The sequence below is a fragment of the Dermacentor silvarum genome, chromosome 3, assembly GCF_013339745.2.
Source record: "Dermacentor silvarum isolate Dsil-2018 chromosome 3, BIME_Dsil_1.4, whole genome shotgun sequence".
Lineage (NCBI taxonomy): Eukaryota > Metazoa > Arthropoda > Arachnida > Ixodida > Ixodidae > Dermacentor > Dermacentor silvarum.
Genome location: NC_051156.1, coordinates 142,369,272 through 142,392,196, shown reverse-complemented (window position 1 = coordinate 142,392,196; position 22,925 = coordinate 142,369,272). Strand labels below are relative to the sequence as shown.

Sequence of the window (22,925 nt, the reverse complement as noted above, 5' to 3'; positions counted from 1 at the left end):
GCCAGTCCCATCAAGAACCACTGATGCCGAGCGGCAGTCGCGCGTTTTTCTCTAAACCGGGAAGCCTTGAACAAGAAGATGCACATCTCCTTCCTCGTCGTAGCTACACGCCTATACAAGCATTCGCATGTAGTACATGTACGATATCGTGGTAGCAGAAAAGCGCCCCCCCCCCCCCCCCCCCCTCATTGCCTCCCCTTCAACCGTTGTACATTTAGAAATGATTCCGCCTATAGCTGCTCTCTGCGAACGAAGAGCTTGGCTTGTCTGTCACATTCTAATAAGGAAAACCTCCGCAGAAGTTTTTACAGCAAAGCTGTGTATGCGAAACACTCCTGGTCCGACCACAAAAGCCCTCCGGAGGAAATAAACCTATCGAAAACTCGCGTCTTGTTCACTTGGTATATACCAAAATTGGCATGGAAGGGTACAACTTTATGAATAACATGACTGATAGGTCATGCTCGTCAGTTACGTCCCCATTACCGATAATAAAATCACTTGTGGCACATACCCGCATTGGATATGCGGGTATGAGCTAGGGACTAGAAAGAAAGAAAGAAAGAAAGAAGAAAAGAGAGAGAAAACAAAGAAGGCAAGAAAGAAAGAAAGAAAGAAGAAAGAAAGAAAGAAAGGAAGGAAGGAAGGAAGAAGAAAAGAAAGAGAGAGAGAGAGAGAGAGAAAACAAAGAAGGCAAGAAAGAAATCACGTGTGACTCATACCCGCATTGGATATGTAGGTATGAGCCGCCGAGAGCAGGAGCGGGAGAGCAGGAGCGTTGCGCCAACGCCTCGGCAGAAGATCGGGCCCGCGATGCGGAGCGCAAGCGCCAATGTCGGGCCGATCGGGCGGCTCCTGCGGCCGAGCTAGACAAAGACGCAACCGATAATTGAGAAGGACTTTAATGAACCATCGGAATTAACCCAGTGATAAACACCGAGACCGCACACTTCAGCGTCGCTGGTTTACCATCTGTACGGGGTGCGTGGGCGGTCTATTCTTTTTTTTTCCTTCTTCCCATTGGTTCTCAATCCCGACGGAAGTTTTTATGCTGTTGGCGGGCCAAGGTGGCGGGCTGTCTGGATGCACAACTCCAACTGACGCACTTCTAGAGCAAGATTTTGAAGGTGCTGCTTGTGACAAGTAAGTTCATTCACTAAAGATTTGATTTCAGGCAGGTGATTCTTCCTTTGAAGGGCACACTAAAGACTATTACTCATGATGATGATAATTTCTTTTCGCGCATCTCGGACTTACGGCCGTTACTGCGCGTTGCATAGCGCAGCTTGCAACACCGACCCCGCGTTCCAGGAGACCCGCTCCGTGAATGCGTCTCTCTCTCTCTCCCTCACTCTCATAGTGCGCAAAACCTCTTCACCTCGCAGAGCACGAGCGTACGAACGCGCCAGCTGTGGACGAAGACGACGACGCTCGAACGCAATCATGTGGTTCGCATAAATTCATGTTCTGCCAGCGTGGCTGTATAGCTAGTGGTTACTACGTTCGCTTTGGGACCGGGGGTTACGCGGGCTCGAATCCCGCCTTGGCAAGAAAGTTTCTTTCTTGGTAGTTTCTTGATACGTACCACAAATTACGGCTGGCTGTAGACACGAAGAAATTTAGACAAAAAAAAGTTTATTCTCAACTTCTTCAATTTTTCCTCCCCCTTTTCCTTCTATTTGAACCGAATGAATTTCAGTTAGGAAAAAAATTACCATGCATCGTTAACTGATTTCAAGTGGGTCGCAGTAGAGGATCTATATGTTTATGACTGCTCCTTTCCCAACGTTTCGTATATACGTCTAAAAGCACCCACATGTTTGAATAGTGGTTTACCATCGCGTGTTATGTACTTAACCTCGCGGCGAACAAACTCCGTCCGCAATATGAAAAACATAAGTTCCTGAGGTGAGCAGAAAGTACACCAGCCTCCCCATCCTAAGAGAATAAAAGTGTTCAGCTTCCTTGGCCAGTAGGCGAGAATCCCGAAAGCTACCAAGAATCTCCGAGCGAATAAAAAAGTAGGTTATTTGTTACAGCATCTCCAGGTCTTGCGAAAGCGTTTAGAAACATTATTGCATGCACTACGTCTGCTGTTAATTTTGCTTCCGTATGCTAAGAAAAGTTAGGATATTTTTTCGTGCTTTTTTTTTCTTTGTCGAGGCTTCAGTATTTCCGGAAATTTTGTATCTCTATCTACAAGGAATCATACCAGGTAAGCGTACGCACGCTAGTGTCGGTAGCATGGTGAAAGACCTGGCAGACTGCTAGCCTTGCTGTCACGTGAAGATTGCGTGCCCTTGAGCCGCGGCAGACAGTCACATGCATCCCTCGGCCAAAGAAACATTAGCTCAACTTCACGTGGTGTCACGTGGTCGCTCTTCCCTCTCTCTTCCCTCTCTCTCTCTCTCTCTGTATTGTTCCGCGCTGGAGACTGCCGCCAAAAAACGATTACCTCCGTGAGAACTCGTTAAGGCCTGCAAGAGAAGCAAAAAAATAAAAAGGAAGCGAAATTAAGCCCAGAGAGAGAGAGAAGATTGCAGAGAGGAGGAGGCGCATGAGAGAAGCCTAAAATGAAGGGATAGGGGGGGACGTATCATGGAGAGTCCTCGGCTATTATTTTGTCTTCGCTTTCTCGAGCGTCCATCGCGCGCCTTCCCGAATAAAAGATGGTAGATATGAGAGCAGGTACCACTCCGAGATCGACGCCGTGCTTGCGCTTGTTCAGATTTGCACACAAAAGTGACAACGAAAAAAAAAAAAAAAAGAAGAAAAGAAGGAAGCACTGACGGCAGTGCTCAAACGAATACAAAGAATACATACTTATGTCAGTTGGCGCCGCAAGACTATTTTCGCGGGAGAGCGCGAGGTGGCGGGCCGTGGAAACGGCGCTCTGCTTCTGTGATCTTTATTTCTTTCTGTTTTCGTTTGCGGATCACGCGCTTTCCCTGACTCGCAGAAAGTTGACATCCGAGAGCGAAGGCGTCAAAACGCCACGCTTGCCGAAGCAAGGCAGTTGACTCGACGGCGGGTGAATGTCGCAAGCGGCGGTGCTTTGTAGATGCGAGGCCATCGTCGGCGAACCAAACGTGCAGAGAAAGATCTCGCGTGCAGTGCAAGAAAGCCCAGTTTGTTCCTCAACCAAAAGCGTCTTCCTCCGGATTTTATATCCCCCTCTATGCAACGTCGCCGCTGTGGAAAGCTCGCGTTTCCTCCCGAAATGAGAAATGAGTGCGCGCTTCGTTGCGTGGCGCGGAAGCCAAGGTCGCGCTCTCATCGGATCGTGAAATCTCCGGCTCGTTGCATGAAGACGTCGTAATTGGGTGAGTCCAAGGCCGATTGTATTGCAGACGTGTTCCGCGTTGCGTTGATAGTGTTGCGTGTGTGTGTGTGTGTGTGTCCAATGTGGGCGAAGTGTTTTGCGGAGAAGAAGCAAACTGACGTCGAAACGCGCGATCGCTTTTGAACGGCAAATGCGAGCGACGCCGCGACGGATTTTGTGTCCGATTTCCAGGGCACCGGCGAATCCCATTTCTTCGTTCCCCTGGTGCGAGGATTTCCAAGTCTGGTGAGTGCCGTCAACCAATTGCTATAATATATATATATATATATATATATATATATATATATATATATATAGCATTGTGCAGAAGAGCTAATGAGACCAAGATATGACGTTATAAAAATGTAGCATTGCATAAGGATTCTAGTCCTGGCTCGGGAACAACTCGGAAAGGCCGCGGGATATTCAGCAGGACTTCTAGTATTGTGCACCAGCACCCATATTAATGCAAGGAACTATCACTACAATCAGTAAATCTATCATTGTAGTCCAGTTCTAAAAGATGTTATTTTTTTCTCCTCCCATGTCTGTATAATCTAGATCGGACCATAACTTCAACGTTTGTGTGACATCTTACCGCACTAATGCCTGTGAGTATTATTTAATCGCCAAGACTAGCATAGAATGGAACCACCTTCCCGCCCCAATCGCCGCCATATTGCAGACACCACGAGCTTCAAGGCTACCATCCATGAGGCTTTCCGTTAATTTTCTTTGTTAATCTTGCTAATTGTTCTTAAGCAGTTTTGTTTTTCTGTATCTTCACCTGCACAATTTTTCTATTTTCCCACTCCTTCTTGTAATGCCCTCGGACTTTGGAAGTATGTTAAATAAATAAATTAACTATATTACAACATCGTGCATAAGACTGTGCAGATAAGTCCTGCTCGTTCCGCCTACAATGAAACAAACAAGAACACAAAGGTACTTGTGCAGGCGAGCTTTGGAACAACAATAAGGATCCCGCATATAGAAGTCGAAGTTTACTCGCATCTCATATTTTCCAAGCGCGTTTATACGGGAGAATTAATGTCTACACTTAATGCATGCCTGAGAGCAAAGTACAGCGAAGTACTTATCTTTACTGCGAAGTACTTATTTAAAATCAGCGATAGCCAAACGCCTTTATAACGAAGCGCTCAGGAACTTCAAAATCTTTTGTTATACAGGTCACTTCGTTCTAAGTATCGGGTACCGTACCACTTCCGATAGACCAGGCTAAGCACGTCCAGCAAAATAAATCCATTATTTAACACGAATTCCAGATATACTTAGTGAGATAAGTAACCAATTTTCTTCTGTGCACTTCCTCAGTACGGAATGGGCAAGTGCGGTCGACTTTATGTTATGGAGGTTCACGCTCGCTTCGTGTGGTACCCGACAGTGATGAACGGTACGGCTGCAGCGCGTCGAATGCCGCTATTGCCAACGTTGTCATTAAGAATTTTTGTAGTGACAGCTACGTTATGCCAGGTTTACGCCTCTTCGCCGTCGCCGCACTTTTTCACTTTCACTTTGAGCCATGGCCGCACTGTGACGTCACACCACGGCCCGTGATTCTCCAGCAACTCGGTTCGTCGCAGTCGCCGCGCGGCCACCGCTCCTGCCTTTGGTAGGGTGCCTCGATGCCCAGCGCCGCCGTCCAGGGTGGAGACAACCCCGCTGGCGCCGCCATATTGAGTCACACGAGCTGAGAGACAGCTACGTTTCCGTTCATAAATAGTGTTACTCGCGGCGCACTTCCAAGTGATTTGCCTTGATGAGGATTTTTTTATCGGTATCGCATCTGCACATCTTTATAACCAATAGCCGTTAACTCGTCGAAGGTCCAAGACGTAAACGTATGGCGCTGGGAACATGCCCCAAGTTGCCTAATTCAATTTACATTTAACATGCCGTGTGTATGTTTGAAATACGCACTATTTTTTTTTTGCGCTTCGATGCTTGGTATATAAGGTTTGCGACCCCCTCTGTGTGGAAGTTTTTCTTTTTCGCTGTTGTATTTTGGTTTACACGTCACGCCTCCTTTACCGTAGCCAGCCACTCGCGCACGGCGGTTAGTTTCCCTTGCGTTGCGCGTGCTCTTCGCGTTCGTTGCAATTATTTGACGATATCTACGCGCAATTTTGCTTTTTTTTGCCCACAAAACTGTGTACTGACAGGATTAAGCTGGTGTAAAAATAACTGGGATGTGAAAATAAGGTTTAGTTAGTGCTGTAGAGAAACATGTAACGTAACTTGTCTGGGTCAATCTTGCGTAGTACACACAAGAAACCAAACGATGCACAAAACACATTTACTTATAATGTCTAGTACAATCAATCATGAAAGAGATATGTACATGAAAAAATTATATGTAATGTGTGGCGCCTGAAGGTTATGTTGAAAGACGAGATAAACAAAAAAAAATCGCAAGGTAGGCTCCACACACAATTCGGGATAGTGAGAGTTTTTTTTAAATTTATTCATTACATGGGGGGGGGGGGGGGGTTCAAGTGAGTACATCAACCTTATTACACACAATATAAATCGAAAACAAGAATGCAAACAAGATCGAAAACGCAACCGCGGGTAATATTAATCAAGATATCCAGCCAGAATACATCAGCTACCATCGAATACGTCGCATCAGCCAAACACATCGATGGCGAGTACAGAACATTTTATAAATAACCATTAGAACACCGATAACTACATTGAAAAAATAAACAACACTGCATACATATCGCATACAAAAACCGTAAATAAAACTATAAGACAGTCAAATACAGATTAGCAATGTTTTTCACTTCGAAAATATAGTCCATGATGATGTAGGGCTGTTGACTTTTACAGACGGCGCCCATCCTGTCGATTTGCCTCGTACTGGTCCTCTTCAAAGTGTTTCTAAGTACAAGTAAAACAACAAAACTGATTATTGATATGAAAAGTTGCCTTGTAAATACAGAGAACCCATTACAGTGCTTAAAAATAAGTTTTCGCAGAAGTAATGCTGTATTACCTCGCTTCACACGTTTCGAAGAAATGCACAGGCTACAACAGACACCATGGCAGAAAGCGCCGAAACATTTTGGTCCCATGATGCCCCTTAACTCTACTACACCTGGGCATACCGTGCACAGGCATTTAAAGACCGTCACAGTACCCACCACGATCGGGAATGAGCACGGATGACCATCGGCTTACGAGCACCACGCTACAAATATATTCGTCTAAAAAAATCAGCTATATAACATAACCTGAGATCCGCAAGATAACTGCTGAGAAAAGAGAAAATCACAATGCTTCGCTTGCCACGTACACAACAGCCGCTCTCCCCAGAAGAAGCACTCCGTTCTTTAGTCCCAAATAACCAGTAGCGAAAAAAGAAACTGAGGGAAAAAAAAAAGACGAAGAAACAAGAGACACACGATGTGTGCTTCCCATGAAAAAGTAAAATAGGTGGTTTAGATGAAGATTTGTAGCTAATGTAAGGCTATTTCGCGGCGAAGCATTTTCGTCAGTCCTTAAAATAAGGGTACTACTCGCATAGACTGCGCCGATCAAAACGGCAAAAGCCTATGCGACGCGCGCTCGCAGACCATAGGCTACTCAGACAGCATCGGTGCAGTGCTTAGTTCGTGAGCGAACGTAGGTACGTGAGCGAGGATCAGAGAATACTTTCTTATTTATGAAAAACACGATGCGATAGTCTAAACTTTCTTGACACTTACCTCGCAAATGTAGGAGCTATCCGTTGCCTTCCAGTGATACCGCTTTACTTCGGCTTCCCATCTCTTCCTTCGCTCTGGATCCCGGGGGAAGCGTAAACAACGAAGCCCTTTACGCGTCGATCCGGTGCACTTGGGAACACAACAGCCCGTCATGTCGACTCGATGCCTTTGACAAGCTTGTCATTCATGCGGCTGAACACTGTCCAGCAAGTAGAAGCGTCAGCGAAGCATCCGCGCGCATTGTGTCTCGAACTAAGCACCGGCACCAAGCACTCGCAACCGCTCGCTGTGACTCAAGATGGCGTCGCAGCGAGAAAGCGGCGGCGCGGGTGCGGTCAAAGGATGGCACCACCCTGAACGGCGGCGCTGGCATCGAGGCACCCTAGCCTTTGGGCGCTCGCCGCGCCCTCTGTGTGACGTCACACCGCGGGCCTAGATTCTCCGGCGACTCAGCTCGTAGCGGTCGCCGCGCGGCCACCGCTCCTACAGGCGCGCGTCCGCCGTTGCCTGGCAACCGCCACAACTGGCGTGCTCGCCCCGCCCTCTGTGTGACGTCACACCACAGGCCTCGATTCTCCGACAACTCGCCTCGTCGCGGCCACCGCTCCTGCCATTTGTTTTACCCGTTGGTTGACCACAACGTCTGTTCTTTCTTATTCTAGTGGGGAACCACTAAGTTTAATAACAGCATGTCTAACTACAAGCCTAAGCGCAGCCGGGGGTCTGTAGCTATCGCTACTCGACTAGGTTTAACCAGAGCTAAACCGCAGCCAATTTTTTGTTAGGCTTCAGCCTATTTACCACTGTTGCCATCGCCGACCTTCGCCATTTTCCTGTCCTTTTTGTTGGCTTCGATGACATCGTCGGTCGTCAGTTCCAAGCGACTCACGTCGTCGTCAACCTCAACGTATTCTTCAGCCGTCGCACCAGCTGTTGTATTGCAACGAGCGGCGTATGAGTTGAGTTGAGCGAATCCTGGACCTGTGCCGCAGGACTTAAGTACTCGCTGTAATCGGCACGCTCGCCAAACACGTCGCTATATCCTATAGCGCTGACCGCAGTTATGTGGCGGCTGCGGTGGGCAGTGGCGGCACCGTCTAGGTGCATTCATTGTAAAGCAGCAATTCAGCTATCGGGGACGCCTGAATGCTTTCGTTGTATACAGTCAAACTTGTTGTATATTAGTGGTCTTCGCTGTAGAGGTGTTCGCAATACACATGAAAGATATTGAATTCGGCCGGAACACACGGAATTCGTCGTTGTACAGGTAATTTCCTTGTAGTGGCGTTCGCTATAGGGTAGCCGGAAACTGGTTGCTGCCAACCTTTGCATTTAGAAATCGCAGTCAACACTACTCACTCCACTTAGTGCCAGAGGGACACTATGGCCTTCCTGTGTTTCATTCCAGTTGAAATGCGACTGTCGCGATAGGTGATTGAACCCGCGACCTCGTTCACTCATTAGCAAGACGTTCGCGAATGTCACTGATTCACCGCGGCAAGGAAGGACCCTCCGCACACAAGCACCGGTGTGTAGAGACTAAGTCATTCGAAGTCATTGAAAGAGTCAACAGAGTATAGTATACGCATTATGAAGGATGCGCGACATGAGACTATAGAAAATGAGCGAAGTAGGACCATCAGCTTCACTTGAGGTGGCAGCGTAGTGGGGGTGGCGCCATTTGTGAACTGCCGAAAAACACTATTCGGTTCCCTGTGCAGGCTGTGGACATCTGTATTTGAATTCGCCACCTCTGTTTGTTTCTGCAACCGCCGCCACTAGTATGACCATTGATTATCGCGCGTTTGTTGTTCCCCGAACGTTCCACTTGTATCTTGTAATGGCTTCTCATAATGAGACTGCTTAATTGTTGTTCTTGTTCAGAACCTATCGAGACTCAGGTAGTTGCTATCACTTGTGCTGAATGTCGATGTACTTTTCATATTGGTAAATGCAGTGGTGTTTCTGCAAGATTGTTTAAGATGATAAACGAGCCGATAAGTATATCCCAGAAGTGTAATAACTGTAAACAATGCAACTCTGGTGATTCGCAAGCACTAATTGTGTACATTAACAAAAAGTTAGCTTTTATATCACTACTGAGAACTAGGTTAGACAAGCTCGTTCATATTAAGGAAACTGTACACAACATTGAGAAATCTGTAAAGCACATACCGAACACTTACGACCAATTAGGTTGCAAGAACGGGACAAATATATCAGTGATTTACAGCGCCGCGTAGAAGCCGTTGAAAAGTCGTCAGAAAAAGAGACGATTGACCAGCTGAAACAAGAAGCAAATGACACGGAACAGTACGGCCGTCGTCTGGATATATAGAAGCTAGTACATTGCCTCGTGCCGCATGAAGGTGAAAACCTCAAAAAGGAAGTAAATAAGATTGCTCAGGTACTAGCCCTTGCAGAGTTATCGGAGAACGACATCGAAACACTTATTTCTCCCCCACCTAAGAAAGAAACATAGCCAGTTGTTAATTTAGGATTTCGCTCCCGAGTTCTGCGCTCAAAATGCTCTGAAGAGAAATAAGAGCGAGTAGCAATATCCTCTGCCATCCGGTTTTTCGATGACCTGGCTGCAGTTAATAAACGACTGCTGTGGTTTGCGAAAACAAAACAAAACAAAAAAGAAAAAAAAAGCTGAGAGCTATATGAGTCTGGTTCGGACGACTGACGGAATGATCTTTGTACGCAATCAGCATGGTGCACGTGTTAGAAGAATAAGCGAGGAATGCAGTCTTATAAAAAGAAGATATATTAGGGGGTTTTACGTGCCAAAACCACGATCTGATTATGAGGCACGCCGTAGTGACATCGTCGGTCGTCAGTTCCAAGTGAACTACACGCATGAACTACTCGTAAACTCCGGAAGAATTTGGATCACCTGGGGTTCTTTAAAGTGCATATAAATCTAACTACACGGGTGTTTTCGCATTTCGCCCCCATCGAAATGCGGCCGCCGTGGCCGGGATTCAATCCCGTGACGTCGTGCTTAGCAGCCCAACACCATAGCCACTAAGCAACCACACCAGATCACCTAAATCCGCATGTTATCAGACGCTGATTGCTCACCTTTAACGCTATGAACTACTAGGCTGTTGACTCTTTCAATGACTTACCCCCGCACTATAGAAGGTCGTTCCTGCACTCAACACTTCACCTCAAATTAAGAAAGTTGACTGCAGCTCCACCCGCCGACAAAAGCTGTCACTGCGCTGCATTGACACTGCACGGTAATTCTTGAAAAGCGTAGCGCCTTATTCAGTCGACGGGCGGTGCTGCACTGCATGCACTCGGTATAGTTGAGCAAGAGCTTCGAGTCGAGGATCGTTTGAGAACATGGCCGTTAGTCACTGCAGATCGCTTCTTGCGTGCGGAAACCATTCCACACGAACGCGCAAAGTTTGAAAAGTAAACATACTATCTACTACTAGTAAACAAACATATCTGTCCGTGCTTGCATATTCCTTTGATTTTCTGGATTTCTCGGAAACCTGGTGCTTAAGTTGATCAGGCGCCACATACTCTTCTGAATACAAACATCTGCCTTTGCATGGTACAAACAAACGAGGTGGTGGTGTGTCACTTTATGTTCGAAATGGTCGTCATTATGTTCCGCTGCTTGAACGCACTTACATATGTGTTCATTTTCAATCAGTAGCGACTATGTGTAGTAATACAGTCGAACGCCTTTATAACGTAGTCTTGGAGCATCAGAAATCACTCGTTATAGAGGTTTCTCCGATAAATTGTAAAGGTTTCGCACCACGCCGCTCTATAATAAAGACGCGACATAATTATTCCTTCGTTATACAGGTAATTTCATTGTACACTGTAAGATAATTTACACTCTATTTCACTTTTAGGGGTGTAACTTATTTTACAGTGTAGAGGCGTTCGTTGTAGAGGCGCTTGACTGTGCTGTGATTACTGTTTTGTACCGAACACCCGACGGAGCACTTCAACAGCTGCTTCCTTACATAGAATCCTCGTTAGAAATTGTACCTAGTCGAGGATTGCACTAAGTCATTTTGTAGACATTAGGGTCGATCTACTATCGATCATCTTGGCCAGGAAAGTATGAGCTTATAGGAATAATGCTCGCATATTGCTTAGAAAATATAACAGAATAGCCAACGAGGGTTATATTACTTACTAAAACATTGATAGGTCTATGCTTCATCAGTTTTTAAAAATCAAAACCTATTCTGTCGAGTGCTTAGCACAAACATTAGTGAATCTCCTTCCAATCTTTGTCGTATTTTCAGTTCGCCCACGCATTGAAACAAAGAATCCCCACATAAACTTATTCCCCTCTGTGGTGGTTGATATTGATCGGACCGATGCCTACAATGGCTCCTAGCAGTGCTTACGATGCCTTTGTACATAAAGCATAAAGTTGCTATAGCAGAGCATTTCCATGTCTACCTATTAACAAATATAAAAGAGCAAGGAAGTTATACGTCACAACTGAACTGCACGAACGTATCAAGCAGAGATATCGGCTTTTTCAGTTATTTTTACACACTCAGAACATTGAAATTCTGCGCAAATACGAAGCGAACAAGAAACAAATTAAATTCTGACCTAAATAAAGCCGTAATGAACTTTTTACATGTAAACTTGAAGCTACTACTCTGCTACTTCTTACAATACCGCTACAGTGGGGAAAATATTTCGCGAACTGACTAACACTTGTCCATCAGTAATGCCTTCCCAGTTATCCTTATTCGTAGAAAAATATTCCAGTGTTCCGTTCGCTAACATTTTCAATATTGATATTGTGGTGTGACTAACACCAGTTTTCCTTAGCATATAGGTCGCAGTTACGCAACCTATACGCACTGCAGTATTAAAGAGTCTTTATTCTCATATAGTACAACAGCTAGATGACGAGAAAATTGCTATGATTGCATAATTACATAACAGCTATCAGCGGCTGGGAAAGACGATATAAATGCTGGTCCGATCAAAGCTGTTTCTAATGAGATATCTGCAACTTTGAGCCATATTTTTTTGTAAGCTCAAGCTGCAGAATGGCATTTTTTTTTCAGTGAGAATGAAAACTGCCGGCATAGCAGCAATCCAGAAAGGAGGAATGTACCGCGATCTCAACAACTGCACACTAATTTCAGTACTATCAGATTTTTTTTTAGATTGCACAGCAAGTAATGGACATGCATATGAATAATATTATATTATCTAAGCAGAGATTTCCAAACTACCGGTATGAATTCTGAGGCAAATAAACCAACGATGCTATATATATATATATATATATATATATATATATATATATATATATATATATATATATACACGAGGTGTTTCTGCGAAGATTTCAATCTTGAACATCGCCAATGGCAGATAACGCAATTCTAGTCCTTCATCTGGTCTACTCGAAGAAGTGGACATTACTTGCACAAAATATTGAAATGCATAATCGACTAATAAAAAAACTCCCTAATTACGTTTTTAACTAGTTACCTTACGGCATATATTACAAATTGCAAATTGTAGCTGGTGAGACTGCAAGGCATATCATATCACTTGAAAATAATTCTGTGGATGACATCGTTTTCGAGATATACGCAATCATACTTACGGTAAAAATGCACTGCCGTTCCACTTACTTTTAAGGCAACGCCTTATAAGCCCCATGAACCCGCCGTGGTTGCTTAGTGGCTATGGTGTTGGGCTGCTGAGCACGCGATCGAGGTCGCGGGATCGAATCCCGGCCACGGCGGCCGCATTTCGATGGGGGCGAAATGCGAGAACACCCGTGTACTTAGATTTAGGCCCACGTTAAAGAACCCCAGGTGGTATAAATTTCCCGAGTTCCCCACTACGGCGTGCCACATAATCAGATCGTGGTTTTGGCACGTAAAACCCCATAATTAAAAAAAAGCCCCATGAAGCAGAAAATCTGGCGAGCGTCCAGCGTTAAGATCCGATAAAAAAAAAAAGAAAACATACGTGACCACGTGATGACGTTCCGTTCACGGCGCTGGGCCTGCTGCGACTCGCACTGAGAAATTCCACGGTAAACAGCCACGACATCGGACCGGCGCCATGGCCCACACCTAAAAATTGACTGCCAATTCCGCTGACCAACGAGTTGACCCACGTTCAAAACCGACCTGGCGCACCACCAAAATTGATTTGTCCCACCCCCAAAATTGCCTTTGCCCAATTTGAAAATTGAGTTGACTGACGTTCAAAACCGACCTGGCCCACTTCTGAAGTTGACGTGGCCAACACCCAAAAATTGACTCGCGATTCGAAAACTGAGTTCACCCATGTTCAAAACCAACCTGGCCCGCTCCAAAAATTGACTTGGCCCACCCTCAAAATTGGTTTTGCCCAATTTGAAAATTGAGTTGACCCACGTTCCAAACCGACCTAGCCCACTTCCAAAATTGACTTGGCCCACCCACAAAATTGGTTTTGCCCAATTCGAAAATTGAGTTGACCCATGTTCAACACCGACCTGACCCACTCCCAAAATTGACTTGGCCCACCCCAAAACTTTGGGTGGCCCACCCTCAAAATTGACTTTGCCCAATTCGAGCCCATAACCACGTGAAGAGTATCGTGCGGAAGAGTCAGAATGCTTTCGCTTTCAATGCACATAAGAAGACTTAAGTGTCTCCGTAACTTTTTTTAACAAATTGCCGTCTTATGCATTGAAGCACAAAGGATATAACTGGGCCGCCAATGTATATTCTCCACAAAGTTCGGGAATAAATACCACAGAACTGGTGTCATCCTGACAATTATTTCTAATTAAATCCGCCTTGCTGACTCATTGGGCTACAATTTGTAAATTGCAATATGTGCAGCAAGATAATTAGTTAAAAACTTAATTAAGAATTTTTTGATTAATTGACTTTGTATTTCGATTTATCGGGCAAATAATGTCGGCCTGTTTAAGCAATCCGGATTAGAATTGTGCTACCTGCCACAGGTGATTTTTAAATATTACTTAAGGTCTTCGCAGAAACACCAAGTATAAAAAATCATATCGTGGATAATATTACAAAAAAAAACTTTTTACATTTGTTTTTTTTTTTAGATTTCCGAAAGGCATTTGATGCTGTAAAACAGTATATATTACTAAGTAAACTTAGGTGCTATGGGATTAGAGTCATTTCCTTTGATTTTATTCGGCGTTATTTTGAGTCACGACTCCAATTATCAGGTCACAATTTACATGGCTATATGACAGCATTGCTATCAAGTACGTAGTACCGCAAGGGTCAATTCTTGGACCATTGCTGTTCGTATTCTATATAAATGCTATAGAAGCATTCCTTTAACTAACCAGTTTATCTTGTACGTCCCAATGACACTAATGTTTTCTTTTCTGGGACGAATCTTAATGAGCTTGAACAAACAGCAACATATGACTACAGAAACTTAGTACTTCGTTTCCATGTAATAATTTTGAACTTATGACCTAAAACGATACTAGTGGGACGTAGAACTAGAACACGTTTCCAATCATAATTTCTTGGGAGTGACTTTTCACAAAGAATTGAGCTAGAGGAACCATGTTCATAACAACCGCATAAATATTTCGAGAGCAATTATAAAGACATACCGTTTTCGTAATGTTCTTCCCCTATCGATCAAAAGGCGATTATATTTCTTGCTTATTCACTCGCATATTCGATATTGCTTATAAGTTTAGAGTACAAGTAACACTACGTACGGACATAGAGAAAGTTTTTTTTTTAATTCCACAGCAAATATATAAAGAGCCCAGGTCAGGAAATAAGCGGTTTGGAACTGATGGCACATAATAATATTCTAAAGGTAAAATATACATATAACGTTATAATAACTATAGTTATATTTAATGAATTGAGAAAACAATATACAGACTTCTTTTAGCCGCTATTTAGGTAGAAATACCGGTCACACATTCCCTGAAATGTCAACAATGGTTGAAAGGTGACGCACAGATTATAGCACATAAAGAACTTCCCATCAAGTTACGACACTTGTCAATGACTATTTAAGTCTAACACAATGTACACCTTCAAGTGTGCTATGCACATTTGTTTCTATCAGCGCATCTGAATGAATGGTGATACTTGCAAGCGAGGAATATTCTACTCACATTGACAGTATTATATTATTGCGATAGCAATTATATGGACACTCAAAAGCAGATTTCTGCCGTCGCCGTCGCCGTGAGGTTCCGTATGACGTCAATGGAGATGAAATCGTCGCCGCGCGCCGCCGAACGCTGTATGTGCGAGTGAAAGGGCGCGAGGGACGCGCGCTTTCACGGTTGGCGCTGAGCCGTGCTCCCTCAAGGGCTGCAGAAGATAGCGCCAACCTTTTCCTTTCCCTCAAGAACCACTTATCATCATCGGTGAGTGAATGCACGGCGGAGAACAAACGCGCGTTCTGCGCCGTGCTCCCTTAAGGGCTGCATAAGTAGGCGTCTCTTTCCTCCTTTACAATCACCTATATGTAGAGCAAACGCCCCTTCTTCCGACGCCTGAAAGGACATGCGGGGGGGGGGGGGGGGGAGGGGGGAAGGGAGGCGACGTTTAGCTGCGGCACCAAGTGCCTATTTATATCAGTTTTAGTGTTTGTTTTTCTCCCATGCATTCAATGCTTTTTTTTTATGATAGCTTATCCCTAATGTTTTATTACGCATTCCACTTTCAATTTTCCGTGCAATGTGACACTGTGATAGATATCTTTTGTGTGTGTGTCCCGCTGAACAATTATTCAAGGATTTCAAGTTTTTTACGTGCGACATTTCGTAATGTGTCTGTCCGATATTTGTAGGAATGTTTCATCATTCTATAGTTTATTGTGAGTCACTGTTGCTGTCGCGCCCTACAAGACGATGGCCCAGGCAGGGGACTGCTTGTTTCTCCTTTAGTCTTAGCTCGTGGGCAGTACGATCATATTGCCTGAAAGAATAAACTTCAAGCTTCAAAAAAAGACTCTGTCTTTCAGAAACAGCCAAATGTACGTACATAATTGGAATGAATAGATCCAGATATACCATACCCTTCACAACACGGATTATTTGCACTTGCAACCCTGTGAACGCCGACGAAGGTGCATTGATTACGACTTGTGGGAGATCGTCGCCGCCAAACAGCTGCGAGTCTGCTTTATCCACTCCTTCCGCACAACAGGTCACTTCTGTTGCACGCCAGTTTAATCAGCTCATCCTGCAGTGGCACTCTAGCTATTTCCTGCGGCGAACGCTGTTTCACGGAGAAATGCTTAAAATCCTTCCGGTGGGAGATAAGGCCTGCGTTGCGCATATGATAGGAGACGGGAGAAAGGAAGACATGCTTGTCCGCGGACAACATGCATGAATGCATTGGGAAGACACGGCGGTTGTCAATTTCGTTCTGGGGTTTTACGTGCCAAAACCAGTGACACGGCGTTGTCAATTGATTTGAAGACACTTACGTCGTGGTCTCTCGTAAAAATTTGCACTTCTCGGGAAATATATGGCAGCGCATCGTATATCATCGCACAGCGGCAGCGTTACGTTGAGTGCGTAATGCACGAAACACGCTGGCAGCAACACGAGTATTTATGGGCGGGCTACGTGTGGCCGATATTCGTTGCATATCAGGCAATACGTTGTATGGTGCATGCAACGGGTTTAAAACTCAAAGTGAACACATGTATCGGGCCTGGTAATGTCAAGTTATTTCCAATACAATTTGTTGTCACATGATTGATTGATGTGCCAAGGGAAGGGAAACGCAGTCGAGGACGGCAGACAGTTAGGTGGGTTGATGAAATTAGCAACTTTGCAGGCGCAGTGGACATAAATATAGGGTCACGATAACGATGTATTTGTTGATTTATTGAGTGATTCATTATTCGATTGATTGATCGATCGATTTGTAGATCATAGACATTGACACTGGTGGCGCAACGCTTTCGCAAACACCTCACTCAGTGTAATATGAAGAGCCCCATAATTTTTGTGCCATTATCAGTCAATCAAATTTTTTTTTCAAAAAAAAAACTGTTCCAGACAGCACCCATTTGATTCAATTGCGCGGAGGTCATCTGATGCTGCCCCTTGGGATATCAATCTGAACACAGTAATTCCACTTACAATGCCGAGCGTTGGTCAAGTGCAGTTTTGCGGTTACGGCAGTATTGTTTAAAAATGTCACGCTTACAGAAAAATTATTCGTGGCTGTCGCTAGTGATTTCGAGTGCTACAAGTATTGAATATACGTTTAGATGATACACACAAACTTAACCGAAGCACGTACGGAGGTCGCGTGTAGTATAGTACAGTGAGGTGCAATCTGCACCAAATCGGTAAATTCGTTTTATAGGAACTTTGCTACCGCTTTAGTTTTGGTATGCTTCTACATATTTTAATCAAAACAAATGAACCACACTCGAAAGAAATAACAATACACTACAATGATGAAAACATGGCGAAATCCATCATGGATTAAAGCAGTTAAAGGGAGTTAACAAAGCAGCATGCAGCCTAAAAATTATCTTATTGATTAAATTATCATCATCAGCAGCAGCAGCAGCAGGAGCAGCAGCCTACTTTTATGTGCACTGAAGTACAAAGGCCTCTGCATGTGATGTTCAATTATCCCTCTCTTGCGCTAGCTGATTCCAACTTGCGCCTGCAAATTTCCTAACTTCATCATTCCACCTACTTTTCTGCCGTCCTCGACTGCGCTTCCCTTCTCTTGGTATCCGTTCTGTAACTCTAATGGTCCAGCGGTTATTCATCCTACGCATTACATGGCCTGCCCAGCTCCATTTCTTCCGCTCACTATGAACTAGAATATCGGCTATCCCCGTTTGCCCTCTGATCCACACTGTTATCTTCCTGTATCGTAACGCTAGGCTTAACATTTTTCGTTCCATTGCTCTTTGTGTGGTCCTTAACTTGCTCTGGAGCTTCTTTGTTAACCTCCAAGTTTCTGCCCATATGTTAGCACGGGTAGAATGCAATGATTCTACACTTTTCTTTTCAACGACAGTGGTAAGCTCCCAGTCACGGCAGCGTACGTGAGCGGAACCGGCACTGGAGGTGGCTGATGAGCGAGAGGTAGTGCGTCGCTGACTTGTTCGTGTATGACCCGACGTAGTTCCGGAGACAAGGAAGAGTCAGACGACCGGGTAGCAGGCAAAAGGGACAGTTGACGCGCGACTTCCTCTCGAACAAATTGTTTGATTTGGTCGAGGAACGAGGAGTGGGCGGGAGAATCATTGAAACTGTCGGTTAGGGCCGAAATCGTGCCGTCCGGCGCGGCAGCTCGGCGCGTAGTGAGGCGTTGTTTACGGAGCTCGTCGTAGCTCTGGCACAGGGTGATCACCTCGTCAACAGTTCGAGGATTTTTCGCCAAGAGCATCTGGAAGGCATCATCTTCGATGCCTTTCATGACATTCTTTATAAGTTTCACTTTCTGGCATAATGGGGTTAATGTGCCGACAAAGGTCAACGACATCTTCAATGTAAATGGTGAAGTTTTCACCCTTTTGCTGAGCGCGACCACGCAAGCGTTGTTCCGCACGAAGCTTTTGCACAGCAGAGCGACCGAAGACCTCTTTGAAATAATTAGTAAAAGCAGTCCAGGTGGTAAGGTCGGATTCATGATTACGGAACCAGAGGTGAGCGACTCCAGAAAGATAGAAGATGACGTTAGTCAGTTTATCTTTGTCATCCCATTTGTTATGCGCACTCACTCGGGCGTATGAGGAGAGCCAATCCTCGACGTCATGATCGTCGGTGCCACTGAGGACAGGAGGATCGCGTTGGCGTAGAGCACCGGAGCAGACAACAGGCGATGTCTGGGGAGGATCGGGCTGCTCGGCGTCCTTAGGCATGGTAGAAACGGGAGGGAGCGTCCGGCTGCGGAGTTCCAGGTCGGTAAAGGGCCCAGCGTTAGTCCTAAGATGTTTCGTTCCATCGCTCTTTGTGCGTTACTTAACTTGTTCTCGAGCTTCTTTGTTAACCTCCAAGTTTCTGCCCATATGTTAGCACGGGCAGAATGCAATGATTCTACACTTTTCTTTTCAACGACAGTGGTAAGCTCCCAGTCAGGATTTGGCAATGCCTGCCGTACGCACTTCAATCCAATTTTATTCTTATGTAAATTTCCTTCTCATGATCGGGATCCCCTGTGAGTAATTGACCTAGATAAACGTACTCCTTTGCAGACTCTAGAGGCTGACTGGCGATCCTGGCGACTGATTAAATAACTGCATGCAATTGTGCAATTACTAGCTGATTGCTGGCTCGAGAAGTATGCGGTGATGATGCAACGCTGCCTCCAGCAGCAAAACTATTCGGAACCGAAGTTTCTGAATTTATTCAAGTATCGCCACCGTATATGTGTAGTTTTACTGTTTGCCGGTGGTCACTTTCGTCGAGTTATCATTGGTATCATCATTATTTCGTTTTAGTGCTTGACGCGCTTTCCACCGTACTACCACATCAGGATATTTACGCCACTAGTGCTGTATACATAGCTAAATAAATGAAGCTCCATCTAATCACACTGTACGCGCGGTGGTGGTGGTGGTGCGAGCGAGCGACATAACTCTATTGGAAATCCGACGATTGGGAGGCCCGGGCCTGGGGCCGCCTAGATAGCCACTGGGAGCTGTTGCGCCCGCACGTCATCCAGGGCTCACTGGACGGCCCAAAGTTGGTCTTGGAGTTCTGAACTGAGCAGCGTGGCTGACCACCGCGCCCGTAGATTTTCTGGGGAGACTGCCATTTTTTCTTGATATATTTTACATCCCCACAACATGTGTTGAAGGGCGGCTATAGCAGATTTGCATAGCTTGCATATATCGCTACCGTATATATCGGGGTATAAATTTTTTAACTGCACGGGGCTCACATAGGTTTCTGTTTGTAATCGCCTCCAAGCAACGGACTCAGCTCTGTTCAGTTTAGTGTGAGGCGGTGGTAATATTCGCCTGTGATTTTGATAGAATTTTGTAATATCGCTAAATCTTGTTAATCTGTCTTTTTCTCTCCACATCTCCTCCCCCGCGTTCCCCTGACCAATGGAAGTCACTCCTTGCTCAGCTCGGCGAGTAAGACCGTGGTGGTGGTGGTGGAGCTGAAACTTTATTTCCGAAAAGGGTCCTGAAGGACACCCGACTGTTCGTCAAGGTGTAGAGGGAACCTCCCACGTCGGGACAGGGAGCCCTAGGCTCTCCGCCACTTCGCAGGCCTTCTGGACAACGCACAGTTGGTCTTGTAGCTCGCTGCTCCTAGAAAAGCGTTGTCCAACTCATTCTTGTCCTCCAGATAGGAGGCCTGCGTCGCGCAACCCACTGTACGCGTGCCGAAAAAAAAAAGTGTATGTCTACATCAGCCGAATCGACGCGACCGCCATCGACGGCTCTGATTCTTACGAGGACGCACGTATAACGGACGCACGTGCATATACGTCCCACCACCTGACTATGGGACTATCTCATGGGCTGGGGGTATTATCTCATAATCTCATATAGTATAGCGTCCCACCGTCAGGCTTTGGGACCATCCCAGATACCAAGGCCTCCGACAGAAATATGCGACCATATATCAGCTCGCTTGAAGAGTGCACTTTCCCATCCAACGATAACCGAGCCCGCGACACTCTATCCTCATCTATCACTATCTATCGCTATCCCTTTGAAAAAGCATGCACGTGAGGCGGTCGGACATCCATCGCCACTTTCGATTTCGTTACTTGAACTCCCTTCCCATTTTATTGCGATCACAATTATTCAGCAAGTTATTACAGCCCCTCGAGGCTCGTTCGCGCCGTCGGGGAAGGCGCCGTCGGGTTGTCTCGGTATCGATGGCGCATGCGGGCACGGAACGTCAGAGAGACCAGAAAAGTGTAGTGCGCTTCGCTGAAAAAATAAAGAAACGAAAAATTCCCCGGTTTGCAAGGCGAGAGCCTTGTAAAGCCTACTTTAATTTACCTTAGTCCACTTTAATCGATCTTAATCCCCCTTAATGCTACCCTAATCTACCTCAATCCTCTTTAATCCACCTTAATCGACCTTAATACGCCTTAATTCACCTTAACCCAATGACTAATCAATCATTAACTTTGCTATTCGTTAATGATCTCTTATAAATGGCTAGACATGCTTTGGTTCGCTTTAGGCCTTCCTTGGGTCACGTGATATATCTGTACCTCACAACGCGACCTTGAAACAGAGAGATCTAAGGATTTCGCCTTTAAAAAATTACGAAGCCCCAGGTGGACGTACCGCCACACTCTGCTCTATCGGGTCTGCCGGAGCCACGGAGGGTACGTAGCGTTCTGGCACGGCCGCTGGATTAAAAAAAAAAAAAAAATCCAGCGGCCGTGGTTCTGGTGCCGCTGGCTTGAGCGTTGTGCTTATACACACAAAGCATTCCTGCATGGAGCTGTCTGCATACCACAGAGTGGAAAGTACAGCAAACGTCAAACTAAATCTATCTAATCCTTTCGTTTGGCGCTGACAAACGCCGACGCCGGTCTGATCCCAGACACGTGCCATCAAGGTGGGGCCTCTGTAACGTCGTTGCCGGCGTTCCTCGTCGCGCCAGCGTTGTGAGACGTCTGCACGGCGCTGTTCCTCGTGCGCAGCAGCAGTTGTCTCGCGTGCTCTGCGCCGTGCCGTATGTGGCCTCCGCGAATGGTTAGAACACCGTGCGAGGAGCTCGAAGGCAACGTTAAACCTTGCTATCGCTTTCAGCGCTGCGACTTCGGGCGAAACTCCCAATTTCTTTAGAATGAATAAAAAAAGGAGGGCACCCCGTTCTTTATCTGATTAAACTTTTTTTATTTTGAAAACTAAGTTCTGGAGTTGTACGTGCAAAAACCCCGGTATGATTATGAGGCACGCCGTAGTGGGGGACTCCGGATTAATTTCGCCCACCTGGGATTCTTTAACGTACACCTAAGTACACCAGCGTTTCTTGTACTTCGTCTCCATCGGCCGCGATAGAACTTTTGACCTCGACCTCAACAACGCAATGCCTGAGCCATTATGCTAAAGCGGCGGCGGGTGCTGCCGAGTTGTAGTTCCTTTTGCGGGTGCAAGTTCGCCTATTGCAATAACACGCTGTTTCCGTCTCCTATATAAGTTCGTCATCTGTCTGGCTATCTGCCGGCCAGCACCCGTCACTATATATACCACACGACATCATTTTTGACTGAGTAGGCTCTACAGGTGGCCATTTAGAGCGGCCGGTGTACAGCCTCTGCTAGTAAAGTTGGCGGTCGGCTTTTGCCCACTAACTAGAGAACTAAGACTAGACTTAATTGCCAAACACAATCACGAAATTTCAACCGAATTATGAATGGCGAAAAGGGTACATGCACAGACGAAGTATGACGTGCGTCCGGTTGGTGAAAACGAGTAAACAACAAGGAATCTTTAAATAAACAAGCGGAACGTGAAAACGGCGACACGTGCGACACGCACCGAAAGACCGAGGTACGCGGAAACGGGCGCCTAAAAATGATGTGTTGTTTAATCGTGGATCGTGCCAGAGATAATCCAGCTCATATTGTGAGAACCCTATAGGATCGAAGCCACACTGACGCATTTAATCCCTAATAATCTCTGCCTCCTCAATGATTTCTTCAGTCATCTGGTTGGGATGCTTGGTGATTACCGTAGATTATTTGAAAGAACAGCTTACAACCGCAATCCCGGCAATGCACTTCTACAAGTGCCCTTTCACTGTTCTATGTACATTGTTGTCGTGTTCGTGAAGCCTATTGTTTAGGCACCTTCCTGTTCGGCCTGTTATTGCCACACGAAAGCGAGACCGAGTATACGCGACCTTCTCGCGACAAGCGGTTTTCGCGCTT

At 45.6% G+C, this 22,925-nt stretch overlaps 1 protein-coding gene across 3 annotated transcripts in view; it reads left to right on the top strand.

The window, feature by feature from the left end:
- LOC119444827 (uncharacterized) overlaps positions 1-22,925 on the top strand; it is a 186,969-nt gene that overhangs the window by 23,824 nt on the left and 140,220 nt on the right. Inside the window, exon 1 of one of the 3 annotated variants that reach the window (XM_049663682.1) lies at positions 2,869-3,323. The exons of the other annotated variants lie outside the window; for them this stretch is intronic. The gene's annotated coding sequence lies outside the window, so the exon portion shown is untranslated. Of the gene's footprint in view, positions 1-2,868; positions 3,324-22,925 lie in introns of those variants that run through there. 3 annotated transcript variants of the gene reach the window in all.